Source organism: Lissotriton vulgaris, chromosome 4_2 (assembly GCF_964263255.1).
Source record: "Lissotriton vulgaris chromosome 4_2, aLisVul1.2, whole genome shotgun sequence".
Taxonomy (NCBI): Eukaryota; Metazoa; Chordata; class Amphibia; order Caudata; family Salamandridae; genus Lissotriton; species Lissotriton vulgaris.
The window spans coordinates 4,431,647-4,454,047 of record NC_141692.1 but is presented as its reverse complement, the minus strand read 5'-3'; the positions used below and the strand labels follow the sequence as shown (position 1 = coordinate 4,454,047).

General features: G+C 45.3%; 1 protein-coding gene across 1 annotated transcript in view; it reads right to left on the bottom strand.

The window, feature by feature from the left end:
* The window catches only part of LOC147718104 (multidrug and toxin extrusion protein 2-like), a 615,385-nt gene that overhangs the window by 289,911 nt on the left and 303,073 nt on the right, over positions 1-22,401 (bottom strand). The window lies entirely within an intron of this gene.

Sequence of the window (22,401 nt, the reverse complement as noted above, 5' to 3'; positions counted from 1 at the left end):
TGAGGTATTACATCAATACACAAGTCCAAAAACAGGTAGCTGCATAACCAGATTCAGATTCATACTTGTTTGCTTCCTTGAGAATCAACTGTTAGATCAGCATTGGAACTATCACTGGACAGCTATACATATATTTGTCTTTCATTACTGATGATGAGTGCAGTAGGATCTGACAGAAGGAAAATATGCATTAATAGGAGGTAGGTGCAAAACTATCTTTATTCTCCTCCCACTTCTTAAATTTGATGAACAAATTTCACCTATTTACAAACATTTCTGCTGATCAAATATTTGCAATACAAGAAATCAATATATTTCCCCAGAAAATAGTAATTTGTTGGTGTAAGCGTATAATTGTCTTTCCCCAGGTAATTGCTGCCCAGTTTCTCTGGAAAAACGTTTCTGCATCCCAGGGAGTAACACACCCCGACTGACCCGGGGCCCCCTTATAATTACTCGATCAAGTTGACGCGTCCTTTACGAGCCCCCGTAACTGGGCAGCTTCATCCAATCTCCCCTCCTCGCATTCACGAGCATACCAGCTCTTGCCCTGGAGGCAATAGAGACTAATAATTATTAGGCTTCATTCCGTTGTCCTGATGATGATCCCCATGATTTCTTAGCGGGATCGAAACGCCGTCGACCTATATGTGCACCCTATACAGATTTGGGCGAATTTTGCGAATCTCGCGTTCGCGAATTTTGCGGATTTGCGAACTCGCAATCCGCAAAATCCGCGAATTCTAGCGAATTTGCGGATTTTTTTTTTTGTGTTCGCAAGGATTTCTGCCAGTTCGCGAGGCTTTCGTACCAGTTCGCAATTGCGAACTTACATTTCGGCACGCAACGGTCGCGATTATGTTGTTTCTACGTCTGGTTCATCATCACAGGTTCCCAGCACCCTCTGTTTCACCACTGCAACCCTCTGTTACATCAATGCCACCCTCTGGTTCATCATCACTGTAGATTATGGGGGGAAAAGCAAGCACACCAGCCCTGCTTCAACTGACATGAATTAATTTGGGGTTAGTTTATTAATGTGTCGCTGTTTTAAAATTCCAGTCTGGCACCTGCTTCCTTATCTGTAATTTTGCTTTCTGTTGCAGTGCATTTTTTTTCCCCAGGACCTTTGTGGCCTACTTGTAGCTATTCTATGAGCCTGCTGTGAGGGTCAGAGCAGGGTCATACAATTGTTGCAACTAGCAACTGAATTCTGGAGGGGCCCCAGTCAGGAAGCACTACAGGGAATTGTTACTAATGATGAGTTTGAACTCTTGCCCCTGCCGAGTGCTTTCAGTTTTGAAAAACTCGTTTTTCTGCAATTTCGCGGGATTCGCGGGGCGCAAACACGCGCGAGATCGGATTCAGAAGCCGTAAATGTGTGCGAATATGCAATTTGTTTTTTTGCGGTGTGTTAAATGGCAAGGTTTTGTGCGTTTTTGCGAGCCGCTCGTAGCGCAAGGCGCGAAGTTACCCTCGCGGTCGTTCAAGGGCGCGGCCATCTTGTTTGCCTGACGTATTTCCGTTTCCGGGCGTGAAGTGTAATCTCGCAAAGTCTGCGGCTTGCCAGTACAGTTTCGCGCTTGTTCGCAAGGAAAATCTCGCGCGAACTTACCCGCGCGGTCGTAAACAGGCGCGGCCATCTTGTTTCTCATTCATTGCTATGGTTCTGGGCATGGTCTTTGTATCCTCTCTAAATCTCTGCCATCCTTTGCTTGTTTGTAGTTTTTTTTTATCTATTTTACTTATTATCTATCCCTCTATTTTTCTAGCCCTATATTTTTGTGTTAACTGCTACTTTTGGTTAATTTTAAACTACTTTTTTAAACTCTTTTCTTTTCTTCTCTTCCCTATTTTATTTTATTTATTCCTTTCCGCCCAGACCATGGTGAAGGGAGCCGGGAAGCATCCCGAGAAGGGGAAGGGTCCCGGACCCCGTGTCCGGCTCCCGTGCGGGCGTTTGAGGGGGTAGGAGGGCGTACCCAGGGAGATCTTTACCCCGGAGGAGGTGGGCCAACTCATTTTTTATGTTCAGCGCCGCCTCCCCAGGACCATCATGGGAGGCGGCAAGATCAGTGCCGGGTACGGGGTCCGGGAGCGCCGGAAGCGGTGGGAGAAGGTGTGCCAGGCCATTTACCACCACTCTCGGGTCTGGCGCACCTACAATCAGGCCACCCACCGCTGGACGGATGTCCTGACCCGTGAGCGAGATCTGCTCGACCTCCTTGGCCTTGAGATCCCCGGGCTTGGTGAGTAGTAGTAGCTATTTCTTTACTACTATGTTTTCTCCTGCTGTGTTATTATTTTGCAAATTTTTGTTTTTTACCAAGAGCAATAATGCTGCTCATTACATTGTAGGTAAATTATATTTCAAAATCTTCTGTGCATTTCAGGTACACTGCTCTCCTTCTTCTCAGTAGTGTTGCTACTATGCTTATTTGTTTTCGATTTTGTGTTCATTTTATTGGCCTCTGAAATTATGTATGAGTGTAGTTTAAAGAACTGCGTAATGCTACACACTAAGGTTCAGATTTGTAATTACCGGCGCATCCCTGCAAAGTAGCAGGGATGCGCCAGTAATTGTGCGTCACGCCACCATCACCCATGGTGAGCCGTGTTTACAATGCGGCGCACCATGGGCCCAAAACGTCACCAAAGCGTTACGCATCTGTGCCGTAAAGGCGGCGCATTGCTGGAGTTGCGTCGCAACGATGGTGCAGCTCCATCAATGCTCTGGGGTGCCCTATCTCCCCAATGCTGCATCAAGCCGTACGTCTGCTTCAAGCAGGCGCAGGGTTTGAGTCACGCATCATTGTCCTCAAAGTGACTGATTGAAATCTTGTAGATTTCCCTCAGCCACTTTTAGGATGCGTTCCTGCGCAGGAACGCCCTCCCTTGCGCCGGAACGCCCCCTATTGGCGCAGGGCTTTACAACGTGATGCATCTCCCATATGCGTCACGTTGTTAATATATGCCGCACCATTGCGCCTCTTTTGTGCTGTCGCTGCGTCACAAAAGTCACGCAACAATGGAGCAAAAGAGCCGCAAGGGGCTTCTAAATCAGCCCCTACAGACTCAAGTCCAGTCCTTCCTTTGTACACATGGCGATAAGAAGAAATAGTGGTGGTGGATTAATAGTTTGAGTATTTTAATGACTGGTTAATGTAGTAGGAAACTTTAGTGTTGTCGCTGATCTTCAATCACGATGGACTTTGGCTGTCACTTCGCGTGCTGCGGACTGCTGCCTGCCAATCCTAGGCAAACCTTTTTAGTACTTTGTTTAGTGAGTTACATAAGGTAATTTCCAATTCGACGGTCCGCAAATGAAGCAATACTAAGTAATAACGTAGTCGACCACATGAGATTGGTCAATAATATATCCCGTGGAGTAGTTGTCTATATGCTATTTCGCAAAAATATTTTGTTAGTACTTTTGAAATGTTTGATTTGGTTAACAAATATCATCCATGTTTTCTGTTTTTCTGGGGCAAGAGGAGGACACAGGAGGAGGAGGAGGGTGCTGTTGACGATGCAGGCCAGGACCGGGCAGGCGAGGGCTCCTTTGCTGGCCCCAGTAAGTTTTAATTTTGATATAGAGTACTTATTTTTTCCTAGCGTTCCTCATTCGATTTTTTCTAAATCGTCTTTGATCTTCTTGTAGACAGGATCTAAATTCTTATCCTGCCTCGACTAAGACTCCATGTAGTATTACTAGATTATTCTTATTAGTCTGTCTGTGTAGCTAACTAAGATTGCACATATGGCATTTCCATTGGACTCCCATTCTAGTCAGCAATAGCTCTATGCACTGAGTGCAGTCCTCTGGGATTGTCCATAATGTCTTTTCAAGTATTCTAAATGTTTATGCTTTGACAATTGCCAACAATAAAAAGGTGAATGACCACCAAGAAAGAATAATATACTACTTTACTTTTAGTATGGATAGGAGGATAATCCATTCTACTACTGTTGCCTGGACAAATCTGCACAAACAGAACTATGGACACTAAAAAATGCATTGCTTAGCTTATCAATTATAATAGGTGCTGTTAGACTTTCCACATACCTCAGTGATAACAGACTTTGTAGTTGAACCCCCAATCTCCTTACTGACTAGATAGTGTGGCAGAGTCATTTAGCTCCCAAAGTCACCGATGGCGGAGGCACGGACTCATGCTTGCAAAACTTCCAAAACCTTTAGCTCATCCACTCTAGTCTGGAGGACCAAAAACCACAGAGTCTATTTGAGTTTAAAAGCTTTATTAAAAGTAAACACATTTATTGAAATCAAGTTTGTCATAAAAGTAAACGTTTAACTGGAAATGGAAAAGTGCTTAGTGCTGACGATTAATTGGACACATTTCTTGTGGTCGAGCCAAACTCTCACCTGGTTTGAACTTGATCCTGCTCGTGTTCTTAGAAGTCAAGCTTCTGTCTGTTAGGAGAAAAAGTGGTGCGTGTTAAAAATAAAAAGCAAGCATTCATCAGTTGTGCCAAAAAGTGCAGCAAGACAACAGCCTTCCATGGAAAAAGGGACATTTTTACTTTACAGTAGACAGTCACAAATTATTAAATTGTATACAGTTTTTTTCACATTTCTTTCTTCCTCCTAGACCAAATATTATATAGTAGTGAGTGGTGTATTCTAACATTATTAAATGTACTTTGTAGGTGGAACATCTGGAGGCGGGGCCAGCGTCGAGGTGGTGGTGGCATTGGACGAGGAGGACAACTCTGGGGAGGAGGCGGTGCAAGTGCTGGACAAATCTGTGGGGGATGACACGGTGGTGGCGGGCAGAGGTAAGCTATACATTCCTTACTCATTTGAGATTGAAGACTGCAGAGTGTGCTTTCTGCACGGGTGTATAATGTAAATAAACCAGGTTTTAGGCTCCTCTAAATGTACTTTGACTTAGCTGTGAAGTTTTTGGCGAGAAGAATCCCAATCAGATCTGAGGTGAACTTGATGGAAGGGCTGAACGAAAAGTGAAAGAAGGGTGTAAGTAAGTGAGGAAGGACGAGAAATGTAATGATGACTGGCAAAGAAGAATGATATGTGTTTGCTTGTTCCCCGAGGTGGCTGGGAAGGAAAGAATATGGTATGGTGCATGGCTGGGTGAATGATGAAGCAAGGATGGGTGTAAGGAGAACAGCCTGGGTGGGTGAAACATAAACTGTATGTGTGCATATACTTTGAATGGATGGATGCCTGGATCATTCATGGTACTATCTGACTCTTAGATAGCATATGTGTATCTAGAGAGGGTAGACGGTCACTGGATGAACTAAGTGTTACTTTGAAGAGCATGTAACACCGCACCCGCACATCCGTTCCAGTGTAGGAAAGGCAAGGAAAAGAAGTTGAAATTTTGTCCAAATACTACCATGAATAGTAGCAGTAGTTTGTATTGCAACTGCAAGCACAGCATATATCCGGTTATTACGGTGGACACTCCCTACCTCTCTTAATAACTTTAGTTTAGTAGTAGTACGTCATTCATGTGTGGGGGTATCACTGTTCACTCCATAATAAGCAAAGCACCTAAAGTCATCCCATATGTCATCAAATACATCCCATGTGAAGTGATAGATAATCAGATTATTTAGCTTCTTTATTTTCCTTTTCTAATACTCATTTGCACTATAGGGTGAAAGCTAAATTAATTAAGCAGTAGCCCTTTTAACAGAGTATTCTCAGTGCCACCCGTAATAGAAAAGTAAGAGCTTCACCACCTGCATGTACTGGACCGGTATAGTAACGCAAGTCTGTCTCACTCACCATGGTGTGCGTCTGTTTTTCTCGGGTGAAAGTTCACTGCGCTGCCATTATGCCGGCTTGCATAAGATAACGTACCAATTTTCCTAAACAAGAGAGAAGAGGAATAAGACTGGTGTACTGTCATAGTCGACTGTAATGGAAGTCCATAGTGCTTGTAGAATTTGTCCCTTAAACTCCCACTAATGTTAGAGCAAGGATGAAGAAGTCGGAGGTTACATAGAGACTGTCCTCAATAGTTATGTACTGTGCTTTCAATTTGCTACTTGTACTGTGACAACTTTCTGCTCAATCATTTTGTGTTAATCTTAAGGAGCATTGGTTACAGACTATGTCTTTCTTTCTTCATGTAGTTGCTCCTTCCAAATCCAAGACACCATCAAGGAGGAAGGAGCTGGCTCGAATGGCCCGGCAACGGAGGCTGGATGCCACTGTCGCTGAATATCGGCAGCTGGTGGCCCTGGAGGAGGAGGAGACGCAGTCTGGTACAACAACAACGTCCACGGGGACAGCTGCATCCTCCTCCGTGCGGGCTGCCAGGCAGCGCAGTGCTCCAGCGGTACGGAGCCCCGCTACCAAAGCCCAACGCCAACGCCAAGCAACAAAGACAGCAGCTGCCCCCCACAGTATTTGCAAGGCACACCGGCGCCGCTTATCCCTCAGACTGTCCTACCTGGAGCAGGAGGTCCTGAACTATAAGAGTTTGGTGGAGGGCCTCCGCTTCGAACTTGCCACCCTCCGCAAGGAGCATGATGCCCTGGCTGCTAAAGGCAACAGCACCCTGCCATAGTGTCCCTTGCCCCTTTTTTAGAGACTTTTGGGGGGTGGGAATTGGGTGTTGGGTTTTTTGGGGACTTTTGAAGCACAATCGTTGGGGTTAGGGAGGGTCTTGCGGGAGATTATTTTGTTAGGGCTATAAAAATATAATTTTTTTAACTTTATCTGACCATACCTGTTTTTTACAGCTTTTGAGTCTGGTGGGTGGGGGTTTAACAGTAAGTTTGTTTTCCTGACTAGTCCTGTGACTTTAGTAGTACTACCGTCAATCTCTCGTCTCTCCTAATACTCCATTATACTACCTCCAACCAAACGCCTATCTTACCTGTAATTTCTGTTTGCAAGTAGGGCTAGGCCCAGGGCTGGCTCCACGGGAAACAGCGAATAAGGTTGGCAATCCTGGGCGGATAAAATTTCCTCATAGCGGTGGTACTATTGGTGTGACACAGTGGCAGTTGCATGCCTATGAAAAAAAAGAAAATGAAATCTGGTTTGTCCTCCTGAGCAATACAACGGTACAATAGAGAATATAGCAGGTGACAGTACACTAGAACAGTGCCACATTGTAGCCTAATAAATGGTAAAGTATAACTACTAATTCGGTTGAAGTTCTTTGACATTAGTCATGGGTCTTTGTCAAGCAGAGTAAGAATATATACTCGGATTTCTTCACCAGCCTGTTGGTATCACCTTATCCTCCCCAGCAAGTGTGTGGATTTATTGCTGTAATTTAGTCACACATCAATCAAAACCACACAGCCCGGGGGAAGAGGGTGAGGGTTTGAAAAATGGATGGGTACGGGGGTTTTTGGGAAAGGTTTTGTGAGACAAGAAAAAAAAGCACAGCATGGACAAACAATTGTGAACATAAACAAATCTTTTTTTACAAACCTATTCATCAATCTTTGAAAGTGCATGCACTCCTGCATGCATGTCAGTGAAAAGTCAGTAGTACTTTCGACAACTGTGGAAGAAAGAATGCGACAGTACAGGGCGTGTGTGGAATTATTGATAACTATATTCAACATAAGGTCTCTGTTGCCAGATACCTGAGAGCCTTGCTGGTCACTATAAATCCATTCACAACACTCAATGGGGTTGTTCTGGAAGGTGTAGTAGATAGAAAAGGAGAAATTGCTCTTTTTCTAGGTGTCCCCTCACTCACCAGGGTTGCCCCTTGGTGACATGCTTCATCATTGGGGCCATCCCAGTCCTCTACGGCTGGGGCGTGCTGCGACTTGCGAATTACGTATGAGCACTTACAAATGACTATGTGTGGTGCAGATGTGATAGTGGAGTGGACTAATTGATGTGTTAAAGGATCAATTTAGAAGCAGAGAGAGATCCAAGAAATGCAGTCACAGTCCTAGAAAAACACAATGGATACTGTAACTGTATGTTGTTGTAGTTGTCCTGTTGAATTTGGTAAGTAAGTTGCATGCAGAAAAAAAATCCTCTTATTAGCGGCACTCCTCCATTGCAGCTGACGCTTCGTCCATCGATGTTGGTCACCACCAGAAGACACCCTGTAAAAAAATCACATCATGGACAAACAATTGAACATAAACAAATCTTTGGGTACAAACCTATCCATCAATCTTTGAAAGTGCATGCACTACTGCATGCATGTCAGTGAAAAGTCAGTAGTACTTTCGACAACTGTGGAAGAAAGAATGCGACAGTACAGGGCGTGTGTGGAATTATTGATAACTATATTCAACATAAGGTCTCTGTTGCCAGATACCTGAGAGCCTTGCTGGTCACTATAAATCCATTCACAACACTCAATGGGGTTGTTCTGGAAGGTGTAGTAGATAGAAAAGGAGAAATTGCTCTTTTTCTAGGTGTCCCCTCACTCACCAGGGTTGCCCCTTGGTGACATGCTTCATCATTGGGGCCATCCCAGTCCTCTACGGGCTGGGGCGTGCTGCGACTTGCGAATTACGTAGGAGCACTTACAAATGACTATGTGTGGTGCAGATGTGATAGTGGAGTGGACTAATTGATGTGTTAAAGGATCAATTTAGAAGCAGAGAGAGATCCAAGAAATGCAGTCACAGTCCTAGAAAAACACAATGGATACTGTAACTGTATGTTGTTGTAGTTGTCCTGTTGAATTTGGTAAGTAAGTTGCATGCAGAAAAAAAATCCTCTTATTAGCGGCACTCCTCCATTGCAGCTGACGCTTCGTCCATCGATGTTGGTCACCACCAGAAGACACCCTGTAAAAAAATCACATCATGGACAAACAATTGAACATAAACAAATCTTTGGGTACAAACCTATCCATCAATCTTTGAAAGTGCATGCACTACTGCATGCATGTCAGTGAAAAGTCAGTAGTACTTTCGACAACTGTGGAAGAAAGAATGCGACAGTACAGGGCGTGTGTGGAATTATTGATAACTATATTCAACATAAGGTCTCTGTTGCCAGATACCTGAGAGCCTTGCTGGTCACTATAAATCCATTCACAACACTCAATGGGGTTGTTCTGGAAGGTGTAGTAGATAGAAAAGGAGAAATTGCTCTTTTTCTAGGTGTCCCCTCACTCACCAGGGTTGCCCCTTGGTGACATGCTTCATCATTGGGGCCATCCTAGTCCTCTACGGGCTGGGGCGTGCTGCGACTTGCGAATTACGTAGGAGCACTTACAAATGACTATGTGTGGTGCAGATGTGATAGTGGAGTGGACTAATTGATGTGTTAAAGGATCAATTTAGAAGCAGAGAGAGATCCAAGAAATGCAGTCACAGTCCTAGAAAAACACAATGGATACTGTAACTGTATGTTGTTGTAGTTGTCCTGTTGAATTTGGTAAGTAAGTTGCATGCAGAAAAAAAATCCTCTTATTAGCGGCACTCCTCCATTGCAGCTGACGCTTCGTCCATCGATGTTGGTCACCACCAGAAGACACCCTGTAAAAAAAGCACATCATGGACAAACAATTGAACATAAACAAATCTTTGGGTACAAACCTATCCATCAATATTTGAAAGTGCATGCACTACTGCATGCATGTCAGTGAAAAGTCAGTAGTACTTTCGACAACTGTGGAAGAAAGAATGCGACAGTACAGGGCGTGTGTGGAATTATTGATAACTATATTCAACATAAGGTCTCTGTTGCCAGATACCTGAGAGCCTTGCTGGTCACTATAAATCCATTCACAACACTCAATGGGGTTGTTCTGGAAGGTGTAGTAGATAGAAAAGGAGAAATTGCTCTTTTTCTAGGTGTCCCCTCACTCACCAGGGTTGCCCCTTGGTGACATGCTTCATCATTGGGGCCATCCCAGTCCTCTACGGGCTGGGGCGTGCTGCGACTTGCGAATTACGTAGGAGCACTTACAAATGACTATGTGTGGTGCAGATGTGATAGTGGAGTGGACTAAGTGATGTGTTAAGGGATCAATTTAGAAGCAGAGAGAGATCCAAGAAATGCAGTCACAGTCATAGAAAAACACAATGGATACTGTATCTGTATGTTGTTGTAGTTGTCCTGTTGAATTTGGTAAGTAAGTTGCATGCAGAAAAAAAATCCTCTTATTAGCGGCACTCCTCCATTCCATCTCACGCTTCGTCCATCAATGTTGTTGACCAGAAGACGCCCTGTCCACTGCCTGCCTGGCGGATGCTGAATTGCGGCTCGCTAATGTAAAGCCTGACTCCATCCTTTTTTCCCCATTGCACAGACTGAAACCCGGCCTGTAATTATTCAACGAAAAACAGGAAGTGATATAATATTACAACACCACTGATAAATAAATATAAGGTATGTAGGCTGTGGAGTGCAAAAAGTCACACTTTGCTTTTCTAGTAGACAGTACAGTATTTTTGACAGTGCGTACTCTGTCTGAGTCACCTTTTGAAGGATAAATAAGTATGGGCAAATTAATGTAGAGGATCTTTCCCCTCAAGCTAGGTGTACTGTAAACTGTGTTTTAGAACAAAATTAGATCTTCCCAGCAGTGCTCCCACCAAGACCCTTACTAAAGCCAGTCGCTAAAATGTAGAAGACCCCCAATAAAATCGGAAAAAACAAGGCCTAGCAGAAAACTGGTGACAAAACGTACTTTGAAAGTAAAAGTAGGCCCAAATACCCCCTTACCAACCATGGATTGCATTCAAACCACTTGCAAGCAACCAAGTAAAAGTATCCATAGCCAGCATCGCTCCAAGACTCGAAAACCCCCCCACCCAAACACATGCAATAGAAATACTGCTAACCCTAACGAACCCTAAGTTAAGAGTAGTGGCAAAGGCTTTCTTTAACTATGCCAAATCCCCCCTTTCCCACCCAGGATTTTCTTCAAATGACTTGCAACCAAAATTACACATTCTCACGAGTGCTCTAAGACCCCAGAACTCAGTTGCAAAAATGTACAACACCCCGAAACACATGCAATCCTGCTGCTAGGGCTAACGAATCCTAAGTTACAAAAAGTGCCAAAAGGCTTTTCGGCGTGGATTTTGTCCCAACCACTTCCACCTGGTATTAGACCTTCCCAGGAATGGCCCAAGACCCGCCAACCCACCCGCCAAAAAGCATAACACCCCTAAACAGGCCAAAAGCAACATCTCCTACTTACAATATTTCTCGGCCTTCGGTCCAAACGCGCTGCGTAGCTAGGCCATAAGTCGGGGTTGCCACCACGGATTTCCTGAAAAGCAAATGCAATCAAGATTAGAGTGTCCCAGCAGTGCTGACAGACCCCGAAACTCACCCACAAACAGACGGAACCCCCCCTAAGAGCACCTCAAAGGCAAGCAAGTCAGCAAAAACACTAAAAAATTTGCGCCTCGGATTTGGTCCAAACCACTTTTATCCGGTATTAGAGCTTCCCAACAATGGCCCCAGAGCCGTCAACCCAAGAGAAAACGAGTAGAAGACCCCCAAACAGCCAAAGAGCAAAAGTACAAAAATGGGGACTTAGTCATTTTTTCCCAAATTTCCCAAATCACTGCGCGCACGCTCTGCAGCCAGGCCCTAACTCCCCTCTGCCACCATGGATTTGCTTCAAACCTCTTGCAATGTAAATTATCCATAGCCAGCAGTGCTCCCAGACCCCGAAACCCACCCACAAACACCAGGAAGCCCCCCAAACCGGCCCCCGAAAACGCTACATTGAGCAAAATGTCAGAAATAGCAAAAAAAAAATCGGCCTGGATTTTGTCCCAACCACTTCCACCCGGTATTAGACCTTCCCAGGAATGGCCCAAGACCCGCCAACCCACCCGCCAAAAAGCATAACACCCCCAAACAGGCCAAAAGCAACATCTCCTACTTACAATATTTCTCGGCCTTCGGTCCAAACGCGCTGCGTAGCTAGGCCATAAGTCGGGGTTGCCACCATGGATTTCCTGAAAAGCAAATGCAATCAAGATTAGAGTGTCCCAGCAGTGCTGACAGACCCCGAAACTCACCCAAAAACAGACGGAACCCCCCCTAAGAGCACCTCAAAGGCAAGCAAGTCAGCAAAAACACTAAAAAATTTGCGCCTCGGATTTGGTCCAAACCACTTTTATCCGGTATTAGAGCTTCCCAACAATGGCCCCAGAGCCGTCAACCCAAGAGAAAACGAGTAGAAGACCCCCAAACAGCCAAAGAGCAAAAGTACAAAAATGGGGACTTAGTCATTTTTTCCCAAATTTCCCAAATCACTCCGCGCGCGCTCTGCAGCTAGGCCCTAACTCCCCTCTGCCACAATGGATTTGCTTCAAACCTCTTGCAATGTAATGTATCCATAGCCAGCAGTGCTCCCAGACCCCGAAACCCACCCACAAACACCAGGAAGCCCCTCAAACCGGCCCCCGAAAACGCTACATTGAGCAAAATGTCAGAAATAGCAAAAAAAAAATCGGCCTGGATTTTGTCCCAACCACTTCCACCCGGTATTAGACCTTCCCAGGAATGGCCCAAGCCCCGCCAACCCACCCGCCAAAAAGCATAACACCCCCAAACAGGCCAAAAGCAACATCTCCTACTTACAATATTTCTCTGCCTTCGGTCCAAACGCGCTGCGTAGCTAGGTCATAAGTCGGGGTTGCCACCACGGATTTCCTGAAAAGCAAATGCAATCAAGATTAGAGTGTCCCAGCAGTGCTGACAGACCCCGAAACTCACCTACAAACAGACGGAACCCCCCCTAAGAGCACCTCAAAGGCAAGCAAGTCAGCAAAAACACTAAAAAATTTGCGCCTCGGATTTGGTCCAAACCACTTTTATCCGGTATTAGAGCTTCCCAACAATGGCCCCAGAGCCGTCAACCCAAGAGAAAACGAGTAGAAGACCCCCAAACAGCCAAAGAGCAAAAGTACAAAAATGGGGACTTAGTCATTTTTTCCCAAATTTCCCAAATCACTGCGCGCACGCTCTGCAGCCAGGCCCTAACTCCCCTCTGCCACCATGGATTTGCTTCAAACCTCTTGCAATGTAAAGTATCCATAGCCAGCAGTGCTCCCAGACCCCGAAACCCACCCACAAACACCAGGAAGCCCCCCAAACCGGCCCCCGAAAACGCTACATTGAGCAAAATGTCAGAAATAGCAAAAAAAAAATCGTCCTGGATTTTGTCCCAACCACTTCCACCCGGTATTAGACCTTCCCAGGAATGGCCAAAGACCCGCCAACCCACCCGCCAAAAAGCATAACACCCCCAAACAGGCCAAAAGCAACATCTCCTACTTACAAAATTTCTCGGCCTTCGGTCCAAACGCGCTGCGTAGCTAGGCCATAAGTCGGGGTTGCCACCACGGATTTCCTGAAAAGCAAATGCAATCAAGATTAGAGTGTCCCAGCAGTGCTGACAGACCCCAAAACTCACCCACAAACAGACGGAACCCCCCTAAGAGCACCTCAAAGGCAAGCAAGTCAGCAAAAACACAAAAAAAATGTGTGCCTCGGATTTGGTCCAAACCACTTTTAGAGCTTCCCAGCAATGGCCCCAGAGCCGTCAACTCACCTGCAAAGAGGTAGAACAACACCCCCACAAGTGCTGAGTCTTTCCTCATTGGGCGTAAACCAGCCCTCTGCTTTGATGGAAATAGGAGTCTGGAGGAGGAGGATAGAGGAGCATGTTCTTCTGAACTTGTGAACCTGAGGAATGCAGACTGCGGCACCTTCAAATCAATTAGCAAACAAGTGAAGACAGTTCTGCTGATGGGCTTGTTTTTGTGATTATCTGATTAAAGTTTGAATTATATTAACTGTGCACAACAAAGAAAGACAGACACACAGGAATAAAAGCGAATAAGGACGAAAAAGAAAGTTATTGATTCGTTGTCTCATTTTCAGGGCTCGGTATCACGGTCACTCAATCATGACACTTATAGAGCGCGCTACATACCCGTAGGGTCTCAAGGCGCTGGGGGAGGGGGGGTGCCGCTACTGCTCGAACAGCCAGGTCTTCAGCTTCTTCCTGAAGGAGAGGTGGTCTTGGGTCAGGCGCAGGTCGGTCGGGAGGGAGTTCCAGGTCTTGGCGGCCAGGTAGGAGAAGGACCTTCCTCCTGTAGTCGCTCTTCGGATGCGGGGGACGGCGGCGAGGGCGTGGTTGGCTGATCGGAGGTGGCGTTTGGGAGCGTAGAAGTTGATCCGGCTGTTGAGGTAGCTCGGGCCTTGGTCGTGTAGGGCTTTGTGTGCATGGGTGAGGAGGCGGAAGGTGATTCTTTTGTTGACGGGGAGCCAGTGAAGGTCTCTCAGATGTCCGGAGATGTGGCTGGTTCATGGGATGTCGAGGATGAGTCTGGCTGAGGCGTTCTGGATCCGCTGGAGTCTCTTCTGGAGCTTGGCGGTGGTACCGGCGTAGAGGGCATTGCCGTAGTCCAATCGGCTAGTGACGAGGGCCTGGATGACGGTCTTCCTGGTCTCGGTGCAGGAATAAGAATAAGGGTTCGTCATCATACTCTGCGAATTCAGGCAGGGTGAGCTCAGTGTCACCTGACAGAGTAGAAATTCCCTCATCTATGTTGCTGGCCACCTCGTCTTCATCCGGCGCGCTTTCTCGTACTCTGAAATCTGGTGGTATGAGGTGCTGATTCATCTTGATCATTGTTAACCTCTCCACATTTTTGGGCGAGAGGCGGCTCCGTTTGGAAGTTACAATGCCACCAGCAGCACTGAAAACACGTTCAGAAGACACGCTTGCGAGTGGGCAAGACAAGTAGTTTAAAGCCAGGTTGGTGAGCTGTGGCCACAATTCTTTTTTCCCATGCCAATACGCCAATGGGTCAGCATTAACATAGACCTCTGTTGAGTCATTCAGATAGTCCTTCACCATCGACTCAAGGTCCTCATCCAAGGTTCCTCCACTTTGCTTAGCTGTTGCTGTGCCTGTGACCTTTTGAGAACCAAACCCAAGCCGAGCTAGCCAATCCTCTTCAGCCTCCAATGTTTCTGTTGTGTCTGGTGCAGATGATCCGGTTGCCGGTGTCTTTAACGGCTGAGAGGTCACTTGTGCCACAGCCACAGGTGCAGAAGTGGATTGTTTTGACTGGGGATGGCCTGCTGATGCTGATGTACTGCCTTTTCCTTCAATTTTCTGCCGTTCCTCTTTCAAACCTCTTGGCTGACAAGGCTAGCCAACGTTTGTACTTTGGAACATGTTCATCATCAAAAGGAAAGAATGCTTGGCCTGCCAGCGCCTTTTTGTAGCGTGGATCCAGAATAGTAGCACAAATGTAATGCTGTTCTGTGTGGATCATTTGAAGACGTTCATCACCTTGTAGGAGCTCTAATAATTTCTCAGCCAGAACAAAAGAGTCTTGGTTTTTTACATCTTTTTCAAACACAGAACACACCTCCTTCAGTTGGTGCTCCAGCATGTACAACAATGGGATAGCTTTTCCCAAATTACAGTCCTCCTTGCTGACTGCACGCGTGAAGAACTCAAAAGGACGAAGCATGTGTGTCAGGCTTTTAACTATGTTCCATTGCGCCGCACCCATCCTCAGGTCCTCCTTCTGAGCTGTACCCTCTGTTAAGAAATAGTGATCGAGTACCGTATACTGCTCATACAGACGCTCAAGCATGTAGAAGGTTGAGTTCCAATGTGTTACCACCTCCTGGATGAGTGCTTTCACTGGCATTTGACGTTGATATAGCAGGCTCCTCAGCTGCTTCCGGGCCTTAAAAGAATGGCTGAAATGGTTGCACATTTTTCGGCGGGTGTCCAATACACTGTACGCTGCACTGTCTTTATTACCCAAGAATTTTTGGACAACCAGGTTTATACAGTGCGCCAAACACGGCACTCTGAAATACTCACCCAGCCTCATGGCCTTAACTATATTGGCGCCATTGTCCGTGGAAACATAACCAACCTGGCATTTTTTTGGGGACAGCCAGTTAAGGACCTTTATGTTAAAGACATCCAAAATGTTTTCTGCTGTGTGACGTTTCTCCAAACCAAACATGGCTAGTGTTGCATGTTTCCGAGCAGCTTTAAAAACAATGTCCGGGTCAACACCTGTGTTTAGCTTTGCTTTAGCCCCTGAAAAAGAGACCCAGTGTGCAGTGATGCACATGTAATCAGCGCCTGCGCCACTGGTCCACATGTCTGTTGTCAGATGTATAGTGTGAACAGCACTCTTCTGCAAAGCTGCCCCAATCACCTCCAGAACATCTTCATGAAGTGCTGGAACCGCAACTCGGGCAAAATAGAACCGGCTGAGAACCTTCCATTTAGGGCAGAGCGCTGCCACTAATTCTAGAAAACCAACCCCTTCTACAAAAGAAAAAGGGAGAAGGTCCAGAGCTAACATTTTAGCCAGCTTAGTGTTATACAGACGCGTCAGTGGGTGGTTGCGTTCATATTGCGCTTCTGTAAACAACATCTTTTTAATGTTGCCCTGGACCAAGGATTTAGGGGATGATGATGATGATATCTTTGACCCAGTTACGCTCGCTGATGAACTTTTTCGCATTGGTGTCTCACTCTCTCCCACACTCTTAGTGTGGCTCACATGTGGTGTGCTGCTGACAGGGGTACTGGGTGTAAGTGAAGTGTTTGACACGTCTTTTTCCTCCTTGTCATCATCAGATGAAACATCAACGTTTTCATTTCGTGCAATTTGGGCTTCCTTGATCGCCTGTAGGTGCTCAAACCATTGGACAGCGTGCTGTCTCTCAAGATGACCTCTCTGGCCTCCGGTACCATAGTTGGTACCAAACTTACCACGACTAACTCGAAGCTTAGAAATGCTACAAATGGCTACGTTTTCCTTTTTTGGGCAAACACTAAAGAAGTCCCAAACTGCAGACTTGAAATGTCTTTGGGGGCCGGAGGAGGCGGCGATACTGGTGGTGGTGGTCCTGCTGCTAATGCCAGATGAAGTGGAGGATCTGGATTGCCGAACTTCAGTACGTTTTGCACTTTCACCACCACTAATTGAGGTCGAGGTGGATGGAGGTCCCTTCTTGCCGGAAGAAATATGGAAGCGGTAGGTGTTGGTGTACTAGTTAACTCCAAATCCAATGATTGTTGTGTTTCCATTGACTCCTTGTCGACATCATCATCACGCTCAGCAGCTTCTCGGGATAGGGTCAAAATGTCTCTTTGCTGCATGCCCGCTGGGGCTGCAGTGACCATTATGATGACTGGATCGTCATCGTGAAGGGCTTCATCAGCAGCAGTATGCGTCACTTCTTGTTGAGCCTCATCACACTCCATAGCTATGAGTTTTTCGACGACCTTCCTTTTACGCTTAGGTACCTTTGTCAGATCATGGTGTGCCTCACTCTCAGACTGCCGTGATGATGGTTCCCAATCTTCATCCAGAATGGGATCATCAGAAGGAGGTGGGCTTGAAGAAGATGTAGACACCAACCTTGATCTTTTCCTTGCTAGGGATGTGGAAGACAATGAATGATCATCAGGAGGAGTGGCTTCCAATGATACCTCGGCTTGATGGTCGATTTCCTGATGTGCCCCTACTTCGGGAGGAACAACTATGGTGGGCACTTGTGACCCTCCATGCACCTCTGCTTGCGCATCACATTGCGCTGCCTCTCCTTCCACATGTACTTGGGCTTGTACTTGCACATGGTGTTGTTGTTGCGGCTGTGGTTGTTCAACACTTGTCAGATGAGTTACAACAACCTGTGTTGATTCAGGGACATTGCTGCTACTTTCTTGCGATGAGCCAACATCACTGGTCGATGGTGATTGGAGAAGTACACTGACTGCCTCTGAAGCACTCAAGGGCTTTGACTTAAGTTGGCGTGGTGGTGGAGGCACTGAACCCAATGGAGCGGGGGTGCTGCTCCCAGCTTGGTCCCCAGCAGATCCTGCTGCTGCTGCAGGCGTACTTTTTTTTTTGCTCCCAAAAAACGCGGCGGGCGGCACACCAGCCTCCTTGGTAACTTGCTTCTTCTGCTCCTTACTAGCAACTTTCTTGCTAGAGGAGCTACGGAGACCTTTTTTTGGGGCCATCTTCTTCAGAGCAGGTCAGACAGCAGGCCGCAGTTGCATGAATTGTAGAGTTGTCTGAGGCCAGACGTGACGTCGCGTGACGTTATGCTGCACACACACACCGCTGCAGGACTTCTTCCTGGCACTGGTGGTTCTCTTGAGTCTTGTGCACCTTAAAGCAATGGAAGACAGAGGAACATCAGTTCAGTTATACACCCCCAAAAAATCGAAAAAAACCAGAAAAATCAGCACAATCCCATTCCATCCATGCCTCCATGATGTTTAAGTTCAAGACACCCCACAGAAAGACTAGGCCCATGCAAGACTCAATACCCCTGGTAAAAAGGCCACAAGTACAGCCCCCAAAAACGAAAATGACTGAAAAATCAGCACAATCCCATTCCATCCATGCCCTCCATGATGTTTAAGTTTGAGACACCCCACAGAAAGACTAGGCCCATGCAAGACTCACTACCCCTGGGCATAAAGGTTGAAAAGTAGGCAAAATGGTTGCAGGCCTAACAACAATGCCTGCATTCAAAATGGCCACTTGCCTCCCAGCACATGGCCAGGGCCTGTAGCAGCACTCAAAATGGCCCCCAGCCACATGGCCTGTCCCTCCCCATGAACACCCCCAAAAATCGAAAAACACTGGAAAATCAGCACAATCCCATTCCATCCATGCCCTCCGTGATGTTTAAGTTCAAGACACCCCACAGAAAGACTAGGCCCATGCTAGACTCAATACCCCTGGTGAAAAGGCCACAAGTACAGCCCCAAAAAACGAAAATCACTGAAAAATCAGCACAATCCCATTCCATCCATGCCCTCCATGATGTTTAAATTCAAGACACCCCACAGAAAGACTAGGCCCATGCAAGACTCACTACCCCTGGGCATAAAGGTTGAAAAGTAGGCAAAATGGTTGCAGGCCTAACAACAATGCCTGCATTCAAAATGGCCACTTGCCTCCCAGCACATGGCCAGGGCCTGTAGCAGCACTCAAAATGGCCCCCAGCCACATGGCCTGTCCCTCCCCATGAACACCCCCGAAAAATAAAAAAACACTGAAAAATCAGCACAATCCCATTCCATCCATGCCCTCCATGATGTTTAAGTTCAAGACACCCCACAGAAAGACTAGGCCCATGCTAGACTCAATACCCCTGGTGAAAAGGCCACAAGTACAGCCCCAAAAAACAAAAATCACTGAAAAATCAGCACAATCCCATTCCATCAATGCCCTCCATGATGTTTAAATTCAAGACACCCCACAGAAAGACTAGGCCCATGCAAGACTCACTACCCCTGGGTATAAAGGTTGAAAAGTAGGCAAAATTGTTGCAGGCCTAACAACAATGCCTGCATTCAAAATGGCCACTTGCCTCCCAGCACATGGCCAGGGCCGGTAGCAGTAAGTTCAAGACACCCCACAGAAAGACCAGGAGATGGACAAAGCACTGGAAGGAGCCTGCTGGACAGGAACAGGAAGTTAAAGACTGTGGGGCACTTCCTTCCTCCCCCCCTCCCCAAAATGGACTCCTCGCAAAAAAAGTGCAGGCAAATGTCAACCTGAGGAGTGATTCAGATAAAAATCATCATTTCCAGAAGGTTTATGCTGCTTGCTGGTGGATTTCTTGTGCAGAATTGCAAATTTTATATTTTCGCGAATGCGAGATTGTTGCTGCTCGCCGCATCTCCAAGCTCGCAATTGTGAAGTCCCGCGATACGTGATCACGGCGTACTCGCGTTGACAAACTCTCGCTGTGCAAGTTGGCAAGCCGCGATTACGTAATCACGCTAGCCAAATTCTCGCGGGATCCCGCAGCAAGATCCAAAATGGCGCAGCACTCGCAAAATATCGATAAAAACAACTCGGCAAACGCTGATGAACGCGCGCGCCCAAAAAAATGTATCACCCAGAAAAAAAATCCGCTGCGTGCGAATTTAGCGGATTTTGCGAGAAATCCGCGAATCCCGCGGATTGCGAATTTCCCAAAAATCCACAAAATCCGCGAGCGGAGCGGATTTTACGCCCATACTTATTAATATGTACTATGTAGTTGTATAGGTGCCTTTTGGATTTTCTGTTTCACTGCAATTCACAGAAACCCTTGTTCTTGCCTAATAGCCCTGTTTTGTTTCTTCTGTAAACAGTAATTACCTGTATGTGTTTGGGTGCAGCTTGTGCCCCACTACGGTGAATTGTTGAAGGAATCCTTTGTTTTATCTTTTTGATCTAGTAAAGATTGCAACCTCTGTCCGGCTGGACATGTCAAAACCAATATAGATTAATTTTGTCTATATTCATTTCTCAGTTCATAAAGTGTACATGGGACCACTGTTGTTTGAAATGAGTGCATTTGTTAAAGACAAATCGAAAATCAAAATTCAAATATCATGTAGCATATCAGGTTTGGTTTATCAGCACCTACAATGCCGAGAGCCAATCTAGCTACTAAATTTAATAGAAACATTGCCATATTGCTGATGTTGATCTAGGACTCTCTAAATGTATTTGATATAAGTTCTCAGTAACAATTAGGAAAGCAAGAACAATAAATAATGTAAATAGGCCTATAGATCTCGTTTCGTACAAGGCAACAACTGCTATGATTATCACTCTTGCAATAAGTCTCAATGAATTTTAGAAATGTGGGGGTTTTATTTGCAGTCTCATACTGAAGATTACATCAGAGAGTTCATCCATCCCACTAATGATTGCAATTATTAAAATATTACAAACATTAACATTATTTATTCACTTGTGCATGTTCAAAACTCTGTGTGGGATCTAGTAAATACGGTATTGGCATTCAAAGAAAAAAACATTATGGGATATTATACAAATTGACTGTAAATATCCCAACGCCAAACATTCTTTTGAATAACATACCAGATATAATATCAAAAAATGAAAAGTCTTGGAGGTTAAACATATGTAATCTAATAGGCAGAAGGCAACATGAAAATTAACAATGCTATAAACAACATTCCAGGTTAACCATCTACAAACAGTGCAATTTGGCTTAATCAGTGATAATGTCTGTGAGAGATTTTTTATATGTTCAATATAATTCGCTTTTTATTTGCATAGCTCAATCTTAAAATGATTATACATATTATTCAAGTTGCTCTCATTATCTGTTGTTTGTCCCCTACTTTTCTAAGGTCTCTTCGAAAGGCCTTTTTTATACTACAGTAATGGCACACAATTAACATCTCTGTGCTTTTAATTATGTTTTAGCAGCAACACTTGCATTTCTCTCAAAATTTGAAAATATGAAACATTTATTTGTAAATTCCCTTGTAAATAAATGTAAATATGTCATTTTGAAACCGTCCCAAGGTGGACATTATATATAGGTAGGAAGTGCCGAAACAGCATGATGTGCCGAAACGCATTACAGCGTAATTAATAAACGCAGAATGTATCATTAATCGTACGCTGCGTCGGTGTCCGTTTCTGATCAAGGAGACAGGAGTTATATATATATATATATAAATATATTCACCGAAAAAAACATAGGTTTCCAGACGTTATAGTTAGGAATTAGCATTTAAAAAAACCTTAGAAATTCACTGAAAAAAATCATAGGTTTCAGGGACGTTATAGTTAGTTGAACATTTGATTCATATAAAAGCACAGAAATTTGCCAGTTATAGTAAGTTGAGCTAACTATAACTTGCGCGCCTGCAATGCACTGCTGATGACGTCACATATTACTTCACTCATGACATGGTCAGTGACATCACTGATGACATCTCAAATGACATCACTGATGACATACTGATGCCCTAATAAAAACTATGATACACGCACTCTAAAATACAGACTACTATTTTTGAAACCATACACATAATAATGCCAGATACTACATACCACCGACTATTTCCTAGGTCCTAGGTATTTATGAGGCTATTTGAACATTCTGCCACCAGAGGGTAGAATGTTCTAACAAATAAAGCAACGCCTTTAGGGGATTGGAATCAATTCAGGAATCCCATCAGGCTCCCTGAAGCATTTGTTCACAGCGAGAGCTGTGAACAATACAACTTGTAATGTTGGAGCTCCGGGCTTATACCAGCCATTATAAGAATAGAGCTCCTCCATTGTTTTCAATAGAGCTCCCAACATTCTAATAAGACAATATTGTGTATGTTTCAATAGACGTTCTATTTACTTAACTACTGGATTCAGTGTAGACCAGATGCAGTGGTCATTAACACCTCACCGGCACATACCGTTGGATTCGAAAGCATAGAGTTGGTTGCACCTGATCAGAGAGGGTTCACAGAAATCATCACAGACTTTAACTTATGACATCCTCAATCATACAATCAAGACCACATTTCGCTGTTCGCACCTGCTGTACCATAGTATACTCCAGCAACTAGTGTCAACCAAGCCCAATAATCATGTGCAGCAGTTAGCTAT